The sequence below is a fragment of the Quercus suber genome, unplaced genomic scaffold, assembly GCF_002906115.3.
Source record: "Quercus suber isolate HL8 unplaced genomic scaffold, Cork oak 2.0 scaffold_274, whole genome shotgun sequence".
NCBI classification, from domain to species: domain Eukaryota; kingdom Viridiplantae; phylum Streptophyta; class Magnoliopsida; order Fagales; family Fagaceae; genus Quercus; species Quercus suber.
The window spans coordinates 218035-233745 of record NW_027069730.1 but is presented as its reverse complement, the minus strand read 5'-3'; positions in this window follow the sequence as shown (position 1 = coordinate 233745).

The following is a 15711-nucleotide window of genomic DNA, read 5'->3' as shown; positions in this document are numbered from 1 at the left end:
AATTTCACAAGTCTGTAATTTTTGAACTTATTTGGACCTTGTAACATGTCCTAGTGAGCATGATGTATCACAAAACTTAAGAAAATAATGAGACATTCCATATTATCGTAAGGATCCCTAACATTTTATTTTACTTTTCTTGCTCTTATATCATTCTTTACTGTTCTTTGTTATTCAATACGTATATGACTATTGTATGTTAGTATGTACGTAATATAGGATCCGCGCTTTGTGCACTACTTGGTTCAAAATCAACTCAATTTAGTTGCAATGAACCAAGCCAAATCCCTTAAAGCATAAAGCATCAGGTCCAGGGTCCTTGTTCTTTAACTTGGGCCTTAACTTGGGCCTGTGTGCTGTTTTACACACACACACAAAAAAAAAAGTAGATAATCTCGAGTTTTAATTTCAACCAACCTCTAATATTAGTGATTGATTTTTTATCGATTGAATATCAATTCTCATTTCTTTTAGATTAGGTATTGGAGGAAGAGGGATAGAGGCGAAAAGGAAATCGAGAGGTAAACATAAAATACAAAACGTTGTTAATTTGGACAAGACTCAAACATTTTTTATTTAGTCCAAAAATAAAAACAAAAATAAAAATGTAGCAATTGAATTTTTGTGTACTCAATTGTGACATGGCCAAACCCTTTTTTATACATAACCTATTTATAATTAAATTTTTTATACCTATTATATTGTCATCCATGAAACACTCCTCTTTCTCTCTTAATACTTAAATAGTATCATCATTATTCATCCCTCCACTTTCAATTTCGTCTCTCTTTTTTTAATATTGAAGTCACTTCGTTAAGGACGTGATGCCCTCACATTATCAAGTTATGAAATAGTAAAGAAAGTGTCTCCCGCCAATGTTTGAAAACCATGCACTATGCAGTGTCGGCTCAATCGTACAAGTTATTGATGCAGCCACCTAAGGCCCCAAATGAAGAAAAAAAAAAAAAAAAAGACTCTTAAATTTTAACCAATAGTATTAATTAAGCTGAGATATTAACAAATAAATAAAATAATATTTTTTATCAAATGAAAAACAAATAAAAAAGAGAAAGAAATGCTATATCCACAACATTTTTTATAACATTTTTACAAAAAAAATCCTAAATTGCATATTGTTAAGGGCTATTATTGATGGCAAAAAAATAATTTTAGTGGTAAGTTCAAATAGACAACAAGAAGAAATTTAACACTTAAGATTTGTTATGAAAAACATTATGAATGTAACACTTCTAAAAGAAAAAAGAAAAGAAAGAAAGCAATCCACACAAAAATTCACAACATTTTTCACAATAATCGAGTTAACAAATTTTTACTAGTTTTCAACTAGATTCACCACTAACATCATTCTTTTACTCACTACTATCAATCTGCCACATTAACAAATATAAAAAGTTTTGTCAAATTTTTTTGTGTTTATAAACTTCTTCTTCTTTTTTTTAATTCTACGTTGTTCATGTTAATTAATAGTAATTTTACATATGAAACGAGATATAGTAAATTTTCGCCTTAAGTCCCCAAATGCATCAAGCGGCTCCTGGCACTATGACACTAAAATAACTCATGCCATACTCCCAAGTTTTTCCAATCTCCCAGTGAAGATAGGACGGAGGCGGAATGTCCATAACCCAACTCGTCCGTCTACTTCACCCCCTAAATAAATAAAGAAAAATGTTTTCTTTTACTGGAAAAAAAAAATAAAAAATGAAAATTTATTAGATTTTTATAAGAAATTAATTTGTAATACTTTGTTGTGTCTTTTTTATAAGAAAATTATATGGCGCGCTAGGTTAAATTTTTGGGTTTGGTATGATTCCTGCAGCCTTGTGCGATGTGATGCAATTCTAGGTTTTTGAACTTAGGCTGAATTTTTTTTTTTTTTTCATTTTTCTCAATCTTACATCCTTTTATTAGCACTCTTCCTTTTTCTTGCAATTTATTCTTGTCTAAGTTGGAGCTTGGATTGTTTGTATTTTCAGTTTGCTCATTCTGGAAATCAATGCTTGCACCGTGGGCTTGCAGTTCCATACATGCTTGTACGTTATTGTTATTTTCTTTCTGTTTTAGTGCCACTTTTTCATCTAGTATTGGCGACCCCACATCCAGTTTGGATTTTAATTTGACTTGGGGAGGGGGGGGTCTTTTTTTTGAGAAAGAAAGTGTGTGGATGATAATGATACCTCGAAGGAGATGAAAGCGTGTCCACGTAAGCAACCTCTGTGGTTGGAAGTTTTGCAGCTCACAGTTGACGGTACAAGGTTGTACTGGTCGGCAGCAGTTACGACCTCCGCGTGTCAATCAAATAGAGAGTTAGAAAGGGCCAACCTCAAAGTTATGAGATTCCAATAGAGAGAGAGAGAGAGAGAGAGAGAGAGAGGCACAGATCATTGAGAGTGCGTGTGGTAGAGACTTTAACCGGAAAAGTGGAAATGAAGGTCAGAGAGACAGAAGCGTACTGCTATGGAACCGACAGCTGTCTGTCACGTGGTAGTCCCCTTTAGGATATGGGAACTATACTCTAAACTCTAAACTAAACATAAACATAGAAAGACAGACTCAGACTGCGAAGATTTGTATCAGAGAAATATGCAAATGACACTCTCAACTCAAGTGTTTCAATATTTAATAAATTGATGGTTATGTTGACCATAATTAGCTTTTGATACATCCGCTAAAACAATTAAAAGGCTGTTTGGTAATATATTTTAAACAACAGTTTTTAGTGTTTAAATAATATTATACATATTTTCATATATTTTTTTATCTATAAATATATTCAAAAAATATAAACAATATTATTAGAATAACATTACCAAATAGATTCTAAATTAAAAATAAGGTTTTTATGGTACTATGATGATGTCATGACGTGATCATCACAAGCTATTAAAAAACCGACATCATTAGTCTTTTACCTAAAAAAAAAAGAAAAAACCGACATCATTTACACAATAGTAGATATTCCCTTCGCTTATCAAAAAGAGGATCTTCTCTTCTTGCTCCCAACAAAAAACAAAAATCTAACCTTGCCGATTATCTCTACATCAAAGGACAATTTATAGCATTTCTGAGTTCTAACAAATACTTCTTTGGAAAAAATAATAATTTTAAGAAAGCTATTTAGAGTTTAAAATAAATAAATAATATTTCTAAAGGATATTAGATATGATTCACCATGTTTTATGTAGCAACTGCACTCTTAATTTATGGTATATTTGGTAGATTGTAATAAACACCGTAATATAATAACTATTCTTATGGTTTAACTATTTAGTTGTTTAGTTCTGTTTTTATTATAGGAAATAATTATTCTTTATGAATAGTTATTTTTTTAAATGAGGAATAACTACTCATCTCTAAAATTGTTGTAATAGTTATCTATTCCTTAGTAAGTGTAATAATTTCTAAAATTAATATATTTCTAAATTTTAAAAAAAAAATCATATGTACATAGTAATTATGGAAATAAAAAATCATCAAAAAAATAAATCGTCTATTTTAAATTTAAAAAATATATATATTATTTTCTTGGAAATATAATTGTTTGAGTAAGATTTTTCCTAAAATATATCTTAAATTTTATTCTAATATTACATCTCACTACCAAACTTATGAATAGATTTAATTATTTCATTCCAGTTGTAATTCCTATTTAGTTTACCAAACATGCCTCTAGTAAAAATATTGTCCTTATCTGTACTAGAGGCACGTTTAGTAAACTAAATAGGAATTATAAATGTTGACTCAAGAGGTGGGTGGGAATTTGAGTAAACTCTAAAACCGTTGGAGAATAACATAAATTGAAGAAAACCTACTACTTGGTCTTAGTTATGCAAGAAAGTTTCTCATACAACGATTATATACATTTTAAGTCTCAAATGTATACTATCTTCTTAGCTCAAAAAAAATCTCAAATGTACATCTAAGAGCACTTGCAGCAGTGGAGCTAAATAGCTATATAGCTATTTTAGCTCCACCAAAACACCAAAAACAACCCTACAACAATGGAGCTAAACCTATTTTTTTTAGGTCCATTGCTATAGTGCACATCTATCTATAGATATGCACTGTAACAAGAAGCTAAAAATAATAATAATATTTTATTAAATTTCTCTCTCTTCTCTCATTAAAATAATATTTTCTCTTTTTCTTTCTTTCTCTCTCTGCGGCTTCCCTCCTCTCCTCTCAGCTTCGCCGGCGGTGTTACTCATAAAATCCATATAAAACCCACCGAATCAGACACCCGACCACCAAAAAAAATACTAGATCAGATCACCAACACCGATCCACCAAACCCACATCACAAAACACCACAAAACACAAACCCACATAGATAGAGTAGAGAGAAAAATTGAAGCAACGCCGGTCCAAATTCCATACAACCACCACAAAACACAAACCCATGGCAGATCGGTTAGAGTAGAGAGAAAGATCACAAACCCATGGCACAACCCACAAACCCACCTCCCGGTAACCTCCAAATCGTCAACCCTCCGTCTCCTCCGCCTCAACCGCAATCTCAGCCTTGCTTTTGTTTCGACCTCGCTCTCGCTCGCTCGGCAACTCGTGCCGGCAAACCAGGCAAGGCATTTCATGAGCCTCATATCTGAGTTGGAACTATTCCTTGTAGATCACGCAATGCGACTCGGTCGAGATGTGGGTCTCGACGATTTGGAGGTGGCTATGGCTGGGTTGTGATGTGGGGGTTTAGGTGGCAGTGGGTTTGCTGAGTTGAGAAGAAAGAGTGGAAGTTTGATCATTTGTTAGTTCATCTTGGTTCAAAGAAAGAGAAAGAGACAGAGAGAAAGAGAGAGAAAAAGATAATAAAAAATAATAAAGAAAAAATAAAGAAGGGATATTTAATTGAAGTGGCAAATTTTCTCAAAAAAAATTTTTTGAAGTGGTAAAAAAAATCATTGCAGTGGTGGGGGCGACAATGGTGGAAGAGTCGGTAGCGGCGGCGGTGGTGGCAGCAGTAGCGGTTGTGGTTGCGATGGTTGTGATTGTTGTTTATTGTAGTGGACATATTATTTTATTGTAGTAGATATATTATTTTATTGTGATGTTTATATTATTTTATTGTGTTGGAAGCTAAAACAAATCCACTGCTACAGCATGTGAATAGGTAAAATAGATAAAGTAACTTTTTGTGGTGCCAAATAGCTAAAATTATAGCTCCACTGCTGTGGATGCTAAGGTCTGCACACTAGGGGTGTCCAGACCCGACCCACACCCGCCGGACCGACCAAACCGCCCGATCTCCACCCGATTTCAGCCCGAACCGACGCTCCTGTCAGTTGGTTACGGGTTGCCGCGCCCAAGACCCGACGCCGGTGGGTCGAGTGGGGTTTTCTTCTCCAAAACCCAAGCCACTCGACCCGACCGATGTTCTATACCAAAAATGCAAAATCCGGCGAGGTCGAGCTTAGATTCGAGGAGATCCGGCAAGGTCGAGCTTAGATTCGAATAGATCCGGTGAGGTCAAGCTTAGATTCGAGGAGATCCGGCCAAGTCCCATCAATTCTTAGCCAAAAAATGCAGAATCCGACGAGAAAATGCAGAATCCGGCGAATATTTCCAGAATCTGGTGAGATTTCCAGGTTCCGACGACTTTTTTTTTCCAGATTTTTATGCTTCTTTATTCCGATGACCCGCCCGACCCGACCGACGTTCACCCTCACCCAAAACCGACTCGACCGATGCTTCCGGTGGGTCGAGTCCGGGTTGGGTCCAAAACTGACCCAGCCCGACCCGTGGACAGCCCTACTACACACTGTGAAGGATGAGATGTACATAAGTATATAACCACTACATGATATAATTTTCTTTTCTTGGTAAGTACATGATATAATTTTTCACTGTTTTATAAGGCATTTTTGGAGGTAGATGGAATGGTGTTATGAAAATTGCAATTAACTTATGTATTAGTCAAAATGTCTTTATAGTTTGATATCTCAAAAAAAAGGAACTCATTACAATTTTTTTTTTTTCATAAATAACCGTCAAATATTCACTACAAATTGATATTCCTAAAATCCAACTTCAATGCTAATCTCATATGTGATTTAAGCCAAGAAACTAGGAAGAAGAAGAAGAAGAAAAAAAAAAAAAAAAAAACCATCCATATGAACTATGAAGTGTGTTTTTGGCATTAGCTTATTTAGTTTTTTGCTAAAGTGTGCTAAAGTATACTTCTACTTTGAAAAAAATGAGGTTTTAAAAATAAATAAAATTTGTTCGACAACCTATGATGCAAGTGGTATAGGGGTTCTTGGTAATAAGTTAGTAATGATTTGGATACAGTTAGATTTAGACCACACGTACTCACACACTTATTTCATGACCGAAGCCTTGGGTCTAGCCCATATATCTTATGATTAGAGCCGTTTGAGGGTCCTTTTTTGGATAGTTTCCAGGCCCAAGTGGAAATGAGGACCCTGGGCCTTTTAGTTGTTGTTTAAAGGGACTGGGTTTGGTTCACTGCAGTTAAGTGGGCTGTTTACAAACCAAATAGTGCATAGAGCAAGGATCTTACAATACGTACATACTAGCAAGTAAGAATATATATATATATATATATATATATATATATATATATGTATGTATCTGTTTTACACCCAAAAAAAAAAAAAAAAAAAAAAAAGGTGGATAATCTCGAGTTTTAATTTCAACCAACCTCTAATATTAGTGATTGATTTTTTATTGATTGAATATCAATTCTCATTTCTTTTAGATTAGGTATTGGAGGAAGAAGGATAGAAGCGAAAAGGAAATCGAGAGGTAAATTTGTCCATAAAATACAAAACGTTGTTAGCTACATTTTTATTTTTATTTTTATTTTTGGACTAAATAAAAAATGTTTGAGTCTTCTCCATAAAATACAAAACGTTGTTAATTTGGACAAGACTCAAACATTTTTTATTTGGTCCAAAAATAAAAATGTAGCAATTGAATTTTTGTGTACCCAATTGTGACATGGCCAAACCCTTTTTTATACATAACCTATTTATAATTAAATTTTTTATACCTATTATATTGTCATCCATGAAACACTCCTCTTTCTCTCTTAATACTTATATAGTATCATCATTATTCATCCCTACACTTTCAATTTCGTCTCTCTTTCTTTAATATTGAAGTCACTTCGTTAAGGACGTGATGCCCTCACATTATCAAGTTATGAAATAGTAAAGAAAGTGTCTCCCGCTAATGTTTGAAAACCATGCACTATGCAGTGTCGGCTCAATGGTACAAGCCATTGATGCAGCCACCTAAGGCCCTAAATGAAGAAAAAAAAAAAAAAAAGACTCCTAAATTTTAACCAATAGTATTAATTAAGCTGAGATATTAACAAATAAGTAAAATAATATTTTCTTATCAAATGAAAAACAAATTAAAAAAAATGCTATATCCACAACATTTTTTATAATATTTTTACAAAAAATCCTAAATGTTAAGGGCTATTATTGATGGCAAAAAAATAATTTTAGTGGTAAGTTCAAATAGACAACAAGAAGTAACTTAACACTTAAGATTTGTTATGAAAAACATTATGAATGTAGCACTTCTAAAAAAAAAAAAAAGCAATCCACACAAAAATTCACAACATTTTTCACAATAGTCGAGTTAACAAACTTTTACTAGTTTTTAACTAGATTCACCACTAATATCATTCTTTTACTCATTACTATCAATCTGCCAAATTAAAAAATATAAAAAGTTTTGTCAAATTTTTTTGTGTTTATAAACTTCTTCTTCTTTTTTTAATTCTACTCGTTGTTTATGTTAATTAATAGTAATTTTACATATGAAATAAGGTATAATAAATTTTCGCCTTTAAGTCCCCAGCATCAAGCCACTCCTGGCACTATGACCAGGGAAGAGGATCTCGTACCGTACTGGCCGGTACGGCCGGTATATACAGTACCGGCCGGTGAACCGGTACACTTACACCCCTCATTTCGTACCGGATTTAATATCGGATGTACCGGCATTGTACCGGCCGTACCAGCGAATTCCAGGTGTTCCGGCCGGAAATAAATACCGGCCGAAACACGAAAAGTCTCATTTGTAAGGAAAGAAAACAGAGAAAAAGGAGAAAAGGAAGAAGACGATGACGAAGCAAGGGTTGCGCCGTGAAGCAACTGCTTCTTCTTCTTCAGTTCTTCTTCTTCTTCTTCTTCTTTCCTTTTTTTCTTCTTCTCTGTCGGTCTGTCCGTCTCCCTCTCTTTTTTTTTTTTTTGCCGAACCTTTTTTTCTTTTTCTTCTCTGTCCGTCTCCCTCTCTTTTTTTTTGCTGAACCTTTTTTTCTTCTTCTTCTCTGCCGGACTGTCCATCTCCCCCTCTCTTTTATTTTTTTGCTGAACTATGTATGTGGTCTGGTTTCTCTTCTTACTTTCTCTTTCTTTGTTTTGTATTTGCTTTTGAAGTTCCTAAGCTCTCCATGTGACTATAGTACACCGCCACCAGCTGCCAAGCATTGGAAACATTGAAAAGCTTTTAATTTTTGAATAAAAGGTGAGCTCCCACGTTAAAGCTTTCCACCACTTCTTTTCAGCTTTGGCCTTTGAGCCCAAATGATCTGACAATAATGTACGTGTATTGTCATATTGCCACAGTATTACAACAAATTTATATTTAGACAATGCTAATATTATAACATTTTAAACAATTTTTGTTATAATTTATCTTGTGAGGAGTTGTAAGTGATGAAAATGTGAACTCACATACACTCACAATTTTTTTCACCCCACACACACATACATATATATAAACAACTTTTATATTTATTATAATATACACATACATACATACATATATATATATATATATATTTATAAATATAAAAAATAGCGGTAAATCCGAAATGGTACACCGGTATTGACCGGTATCCGAAATATATCGTACCGCTGACCAAACTAGTACAGTCTCCGGTACGGTATTGACTCCCTTGACTATGACACTAAAATAACTCATGCCATACTCCCAAGTTTTTCCAATCTCCCAGTGAAGATACGACAGAGGCGGAATGTCCATAACCCAATTCGTCCGTCTACTTCACCCCCTAAATAAATAAATAAAGAAAAACGTTTTCTTTTACTGGCAAAAAAAAAAAAAAAATTTATTAGATTTTTATAAGAAATTAATTTGTAATACTTTGTTGTGTCTTTTTTATAAGAAAATTATATGGCGCGCTAGGTTACATTTTTAGGTTTGGTATGATTCCTGCAGCCTTGTGCGATGTGATGCAATTTCAGGTTTTTGAACTCAGGCTGATTTTTTTTTTTTTTTTTTTCATTTTTCTCAATCTTACATCCTTTTATGTAGCACTCTTCCTTTTTCTTGCAATTTATTCTTGTCTAAGTTGGAGCTTGGATTGTTTGTATTTTCAGTTTGCTCATTCTGGAAATCAATGCTTGCACCGTGGGCTTGCAGTTCCATACATGCTTGTACATTATTGTTATTTTCTTTCTGTTTTAGTGCCACTTTTTCATCTAGTATTGGCGACCCCACATCCAGTTTGGATTTTAATTTTTCTTGTTGAGGGGGGGGGGGGGGGGGGATTCTTTTTTTTTAGAAAGAAAGTGTGTGGATGATAATGATACCTCGAAGGAGATGAAAGCGTGTCCACGTAAGCAACCTCTGTGGTTGGAAGTTTTGCAGCTCACAGTTGACAGTACAAGGTTGTGCTGGTCGGCAGCAGTTACGACCACCGCGTGTCAATCAAATAGAGAGTTAGAAAGGGGCAACCTCAAAGTTAAGAGATTCCCAAGAGAGAGAGAGAAAGAGGCACAGATCATTGAGAGTGCGTGTGGTAGAGACTTTAACCGGAAAAGTGGAAATGAAGGTCAGAGAGACAGAAGCGTACTGCTATGGTACCGACAGCTGTCTTTCACGTGGTAGTCCCCTTTAGGATATGGGAACTATACCCTAAACTCTAAACTAAACATAAACATAGAAAAACAGACTCACACTGCGAAGATTTATATCGTAGAGAAATATACAAATGACACTCTCAACTCGTTTCAATATTTAAAAAATTGATGGTTATGTTGACCATAATTAGCTTTTAATACATCCGCTAAAACAATTAAAAGGCTGTTTGGTAGTATTTTTTAACAATAATTTTTAATATTTAAATAATATTATACACTTTTTTACTTATATATATATTCAAAAAATATAAATAACATTATTATAACAACATTACCAAACAGATTTTAAATTAAAAATAAGGTTTTTATGGTACTGTGATGCTGTCATGATGTTGTCATCACAAGCTATTAAAAAACCGACATCATTTGTCTTTTACCTCAAAAACAAAAAAACAAAACAAAACAAAACAAACAAACAAACAAATCCACATCATTTACACAATAGAAGATCTTCCCTTAAAGAGGATCTTCTCTTCTTACCCCAACAAAAAACAAAAATCTAACCTTGCCGATTACATCTACATCAAAGGACAATTTATAGCATTTCTAAGTTCTAACAAATACTTCTTTGGAAAAAATAATAATTTTAGAAAGATGTTTAGAGTTTAAAATAAATAAATAATATTTCTAAAGGATATTAGATATGATTCACCATGTTCTATGTAGCAACTGCACTCTTAATTTAGGATATATTTGGTAGATTGTAATAAACACCATAATATAATAGCTATTCTTATGATTTAACTATTTAGTTGTTTAGTTATGTTTTTATTATAGGAAATAGTTATTCTTTATAAATAATTATTTTTTAAATAAGGAATAACTATTCCTTTCTAAAATTGTTGTAGTAGTTATTTATTCCTTAGTAAGTGTAATAATTTCTAAAATTAATATATTTCTAAATTTTAAAAAAAAAATCATATGTACATAGTAATTATGGAAATAAAAAATCATCAAAAAAATAAATTGTCTATTTTAATTTTTTTTTTTTTGAATATTATTTTCTTGGAAATATAATTGTTTGAGTAAGATTTTTCCTAAAATATATCTTAAATTTTATTTTAATATTACATCTCACTACCAAACTTATGAATAGATTTAATTATTCCATTCCAGTTGTAATTCCTATTTTGTTTACCAAACATGCGCCTAGTAAAAATATTGTCCTTATTTTTACCAAGAGCACGTTTGGTAAACTAAATAGGAATTATAACTATTGACTCAAGAGGTGGGTGGGAATTTGACTAAACTCTAAAATCGTTGGAGAATAAAATAAATTGAAGAAAACCTACTACTTGGTCTTAGTTATGCAAGAAAGTTTCTCATACAACGATTATATACATTTTAAGTCTCAAATGTATACTATCTTCTTAGCTCAAAAAAAGTCTCAAATGTACATCTAAGAGCACCTGCAGCAGTAGAGCTAAATAGCTATATAGCTATTTTAGCACCACCAAAACACGAAAAACAACCCTACAGCAATGGAGCTAAACCTATTTTTTTTAGCTCCATTGCTACAGTGCACATCTATCTATAGATATGCACTGTAGCAAGAAGCTATAAATAATAATAATATTTTATTAAACTTCTCTCTCTTCTCTCATTAAAATAATATTTTCTCTTTTTCTTTCTTTCTCTCTCTCTCCGGCTTCCCTCATCTCCTCTCTGCTTCACCGGCCAGCTCGGCGGCGGTGTTACTCAAAAAATCCATATAAAACCCACCAAATCAGACACCCGGCCACCAAAAAAATACTAGATTAGACCACCAGCAACACCGATCCACCAAACCCACATCACAAAACACCACAAAACACAAAACACAAACCCACATAGATAGAGTAGAGAGAAAAATCGAAGCAACGCCAGTCCAAATTCCATACAACCACCACAAAACACAAACCCATGGCAGATCGGTTAAAGTAGAGAGAAAGATCACAAACCCATGGCACAACCCACAAACCCACCTCCCGGTAAGCTTCAAATCGTTAATCCCTCCATCTCCTCCGCCTCAACCACAATCTTAGCCTTGCTCTCGTTTCGGCCTCGCACTCGCTCGCTGACAACTCATGCCGGCAAACCAAGCAAGGCATTTCATGAGCCTCGTATCTGAGTTGGAACTGTTCCTTGCAGATCACGCAGTGCGACTCGATCAAGACGTGAGTCTCGACGATTTGGAGGTGGCTATGGCTGGGTTGTGATGTGGGGGTTTAGGTGGCAGTGAGTTTGCTGAGTTGAGAAGAAAGAGTGGAAGTTTGATCATTTGTTGGTTCATCTTGGTTCAGAGAAAGAGAAAGAGATAGAGAGGAAGAGAGAGAAAAAGATAAAAAAAAAATAATAATAAAGAAAAAATAAAGAAAGGATATTTAATTGAAGTGGAAAATTTTCTCAAAAAAAATATTTTGAAGTGGTAAAAAATATCATTGCAGTGGTGGGGGCGGCAACGGTGGAAGAGTCGGTAGCGGCAGCGGTGGTGGCGGCAGTAGTGGTTGCGGTGGTTGTGATTGTTGTAGTGGATATATTATTTTATTGTGGTAGATATATTATTTTATTGTGATGTTTATATTATTTTATTATATTGGAAGCTAAAACAGATCCACTGCTGCAGCATGTGAGTAGGTAAAATAGATAAAGTAACTTTTTGTAGTGTCAAATAGCTAAAATTATAGCTCCACTGCTGTGGATGCTAAGGTCTGCACACTGTGGAGGATGAGATGTATATAAGTATATAACCACTACATGATATAATTTTCTTTTCTTGGTAAGTACATGATATAATTTTTCACTGTTTTATAAGGCATTTTTGGAGGTAGATGGAATGGTGTTATGAAAATTGCAGTTAACTTATATATTAGTCAAAATGTCTTTATTGTTTGATATCTCAAAAAAAGGAACTCATTACAATTTTTTTTTTTCATAAATAACCGTCAAATATTCACTACAAATTGATATTCCTAAAATCCAACTTCAATGCTAATCTCATATGTGATTTAAGCCAAGAAACTAGAAAGAAGAAGAAGAAAAAAAAAAACCATCCATATGAACTATGAAGTGTGTTTTTGGCATTAGCTTATTTAGGTTTTTGCTAAAGTGTGCTAAAGTATACTTCTACTTTGAAAAAAATGAGGTTTTAAAAATAAATAAAATTTGATCGACAACCTATGATGCAAGTGGCATAAGGGTTCTTCGTAATAAGTTAGTAATGATTTGGATACAGTTAGATTTAGACCACACGTACTCACACACTTATTTCATGACCAAAGCCTTGGGTCATGCCCATATATCTTATGATTAGAGCCGTTTGAGGGTCCTTTTTTGGATAGTGTCCAGGCCCAAGTGGAAATGAGGACCCTAGGCCTTTTAGTTGTTGTTTAAAGGGATTGGGCTTAGTTCATTGCACTTAAGTAGGCTGTTTACAAACCAAGTGGTGCACAAAGTAAGGATCCTACAATACGTACATACTAGCAAGTAAGAATATATATATATATATATATGTATGTATTGAACAACAAGAAACAACAAAGGAGCAACGATTAAAAACAAACACAAAATAAATGTTAAGGATCCTCAAAACAACATGGAATATCTCATTACTTTTCTTAATTCGTGAATTACAATGTGCTCACTAAGACGAGTTACAAGGTCCAAATAAGCTCAAAAATTACAGACTTAGATGGCTCTCTAAGCTTCTAAGACTTGCAAAGTTTGAATCCCTTTGAATCCAAGTATGTTCTATAGTGGTTGTTTTGGGATACCGGGCAATATTTCTCTTTCTTTTCCTACTTTCTTTGAGTTTTGACAAATTTTTCTCGATGATTCTATTATGATTCACTATTGTTGAATGCCTCTTCACTATTGGATGCTGCCCCTTCACTATTGGATGCTTCCCCTTTTATAGTGTCATCCTAGGGCTCTAGGTACCACTGATTCCCCTTATTTACTCCCCTGGGTATCAAAGCCAATGTTGTGCCAGCAACTTTGGTGGCTAGCCCCTTCCTTGTTTCTCATAATTTTCTTCTTTTGGTGCTTTCTCCCCAAAAAGCCTTTTGCTGACTTTCCATTCTGGGCGTCCCTAGAGGGTTGACCTCTAATCTCTTTTCCTTCAAGGTTTTCTCACCTTCTCAGACTCAGCTTTTTGGCTGCCTTTCCTTTTGTCATTTTTCCATAGTGAACCGATTCCACCCCTACCAGGTTGAAAGTTCTCCCAGCTACTTCCCTTCATGGTTCTTCTTTCTGGGTTCCCCGAGGTAACAGCTCTTTGTTCATGAATTGCCCTTCTCCAAGCTTTCTAATTCCTTTCTGCATCATTGGGTGGCTAATAAGGATGTATATGCCTGTTGTTTTCTGTGTTTCTTGGCACTCCTTTTGAGCTTTCTTAATCTCATCATGCCTTTACTGCACATCCCGAGGACCCCGAGCTCCTGGCAGTCCCTAGGTATCCTACCTTAGTTCTTATCACTGAATTCTCTATTTATCTTCTAATCTTGGGGGGATGAGCTTTCTTCTTTCTTCCCTTCGCTTCATGGGCCCTAAGGCCTATCCCTTCACGAGTCTTGGGCTTTAAATCTTTTTTAATGGACTTGGGCCTATCATCCCTTTTTTTTTATGGTGAACTCAGCCCTTTTATTATTACTTTCCATGGAGTGCACTATGCTATTTGGGCCTTGGTGTTATAACTTTTTAGACCTCAACAAGCTGTAAACAAAGCAAGCCGTTCATAAACAACTCAAGCATAACTCAATAAAAAGCTTGTTCATGTTTGTTTGCTTATAAACAAGTCAAGTTTAAGCTTTAGAATTTGATTAAAAATAAAAATAAAAAAAGTTGAGTCTAGGCTCCTTTATAGGCTTGGTAATAAAATTGATATGAGCTTGACAAGTAAAGCATATTTTATTTGTCTTAGAATTCAATAAAATAAACAAGCTAGGCTTAGGCTCCTTTATATGCTTGGTAATAAACTTGATATGAGCTTGACAAATAAACTCATATTTTACTAAGGCTAATTAATTGAGAGTTGGAACCATGGTTTTAAAAACTGGAACAGTCAAAAAACCATTTTTGCTCCCAGTTCTCAATTCATCTCGATTTTTTGCTAGTTTTGACCAGATTTATCGAATTAGACTAGTATTCAATTCTCAGTTGAACTGGTTGAACTGACTGGTCCGGTTCAGTTTTTAAAATAGTGGTTGGAACCACTTTTCTTAAAAAAATGGGTTTGATAATGTAAATATGTTGGATCTCAAGCTTAAAAACTTGATATTGAGTTCAAATTTAAACTTGATGAATCAAGCCAAACTTAAACTTTTAGACTCTTTGGCAAGTTCAAATTTGAACATTATTTGAAAGCTTGGTTTAAGCTTGAGTCAAGGTTGAACATTACTTATATTGTTGAGTCAAGCTTGAATATTTATTACTCCACAAAGCTCAGCTCATTTATAGCCCTGCCTACAATATCGGCCAAATTACGTCACTTTTCTAACAAAAATGAATTCAATTATATTTTTTCAGAAAGTGGATAGCTTCCATTGCCATTCTTTTTTGAACTCCACAATCATGCATGGGTCTTCGTATTCATAGATTCATGGATTCTTTGTTCATTCCATCAGGACCTGTCTCGCTGTTGGATCTTTCTTCCCATTTTTTTTATTTTCTATTTTATAGTTAGAAGATGATGGCCGTGTGCTATAGCCTATATTGTAGTAATGACTAAATAGAAATCCTTTTTTTTTTTTCATTTTGAATGTTTAGTTTTACAAAGTGA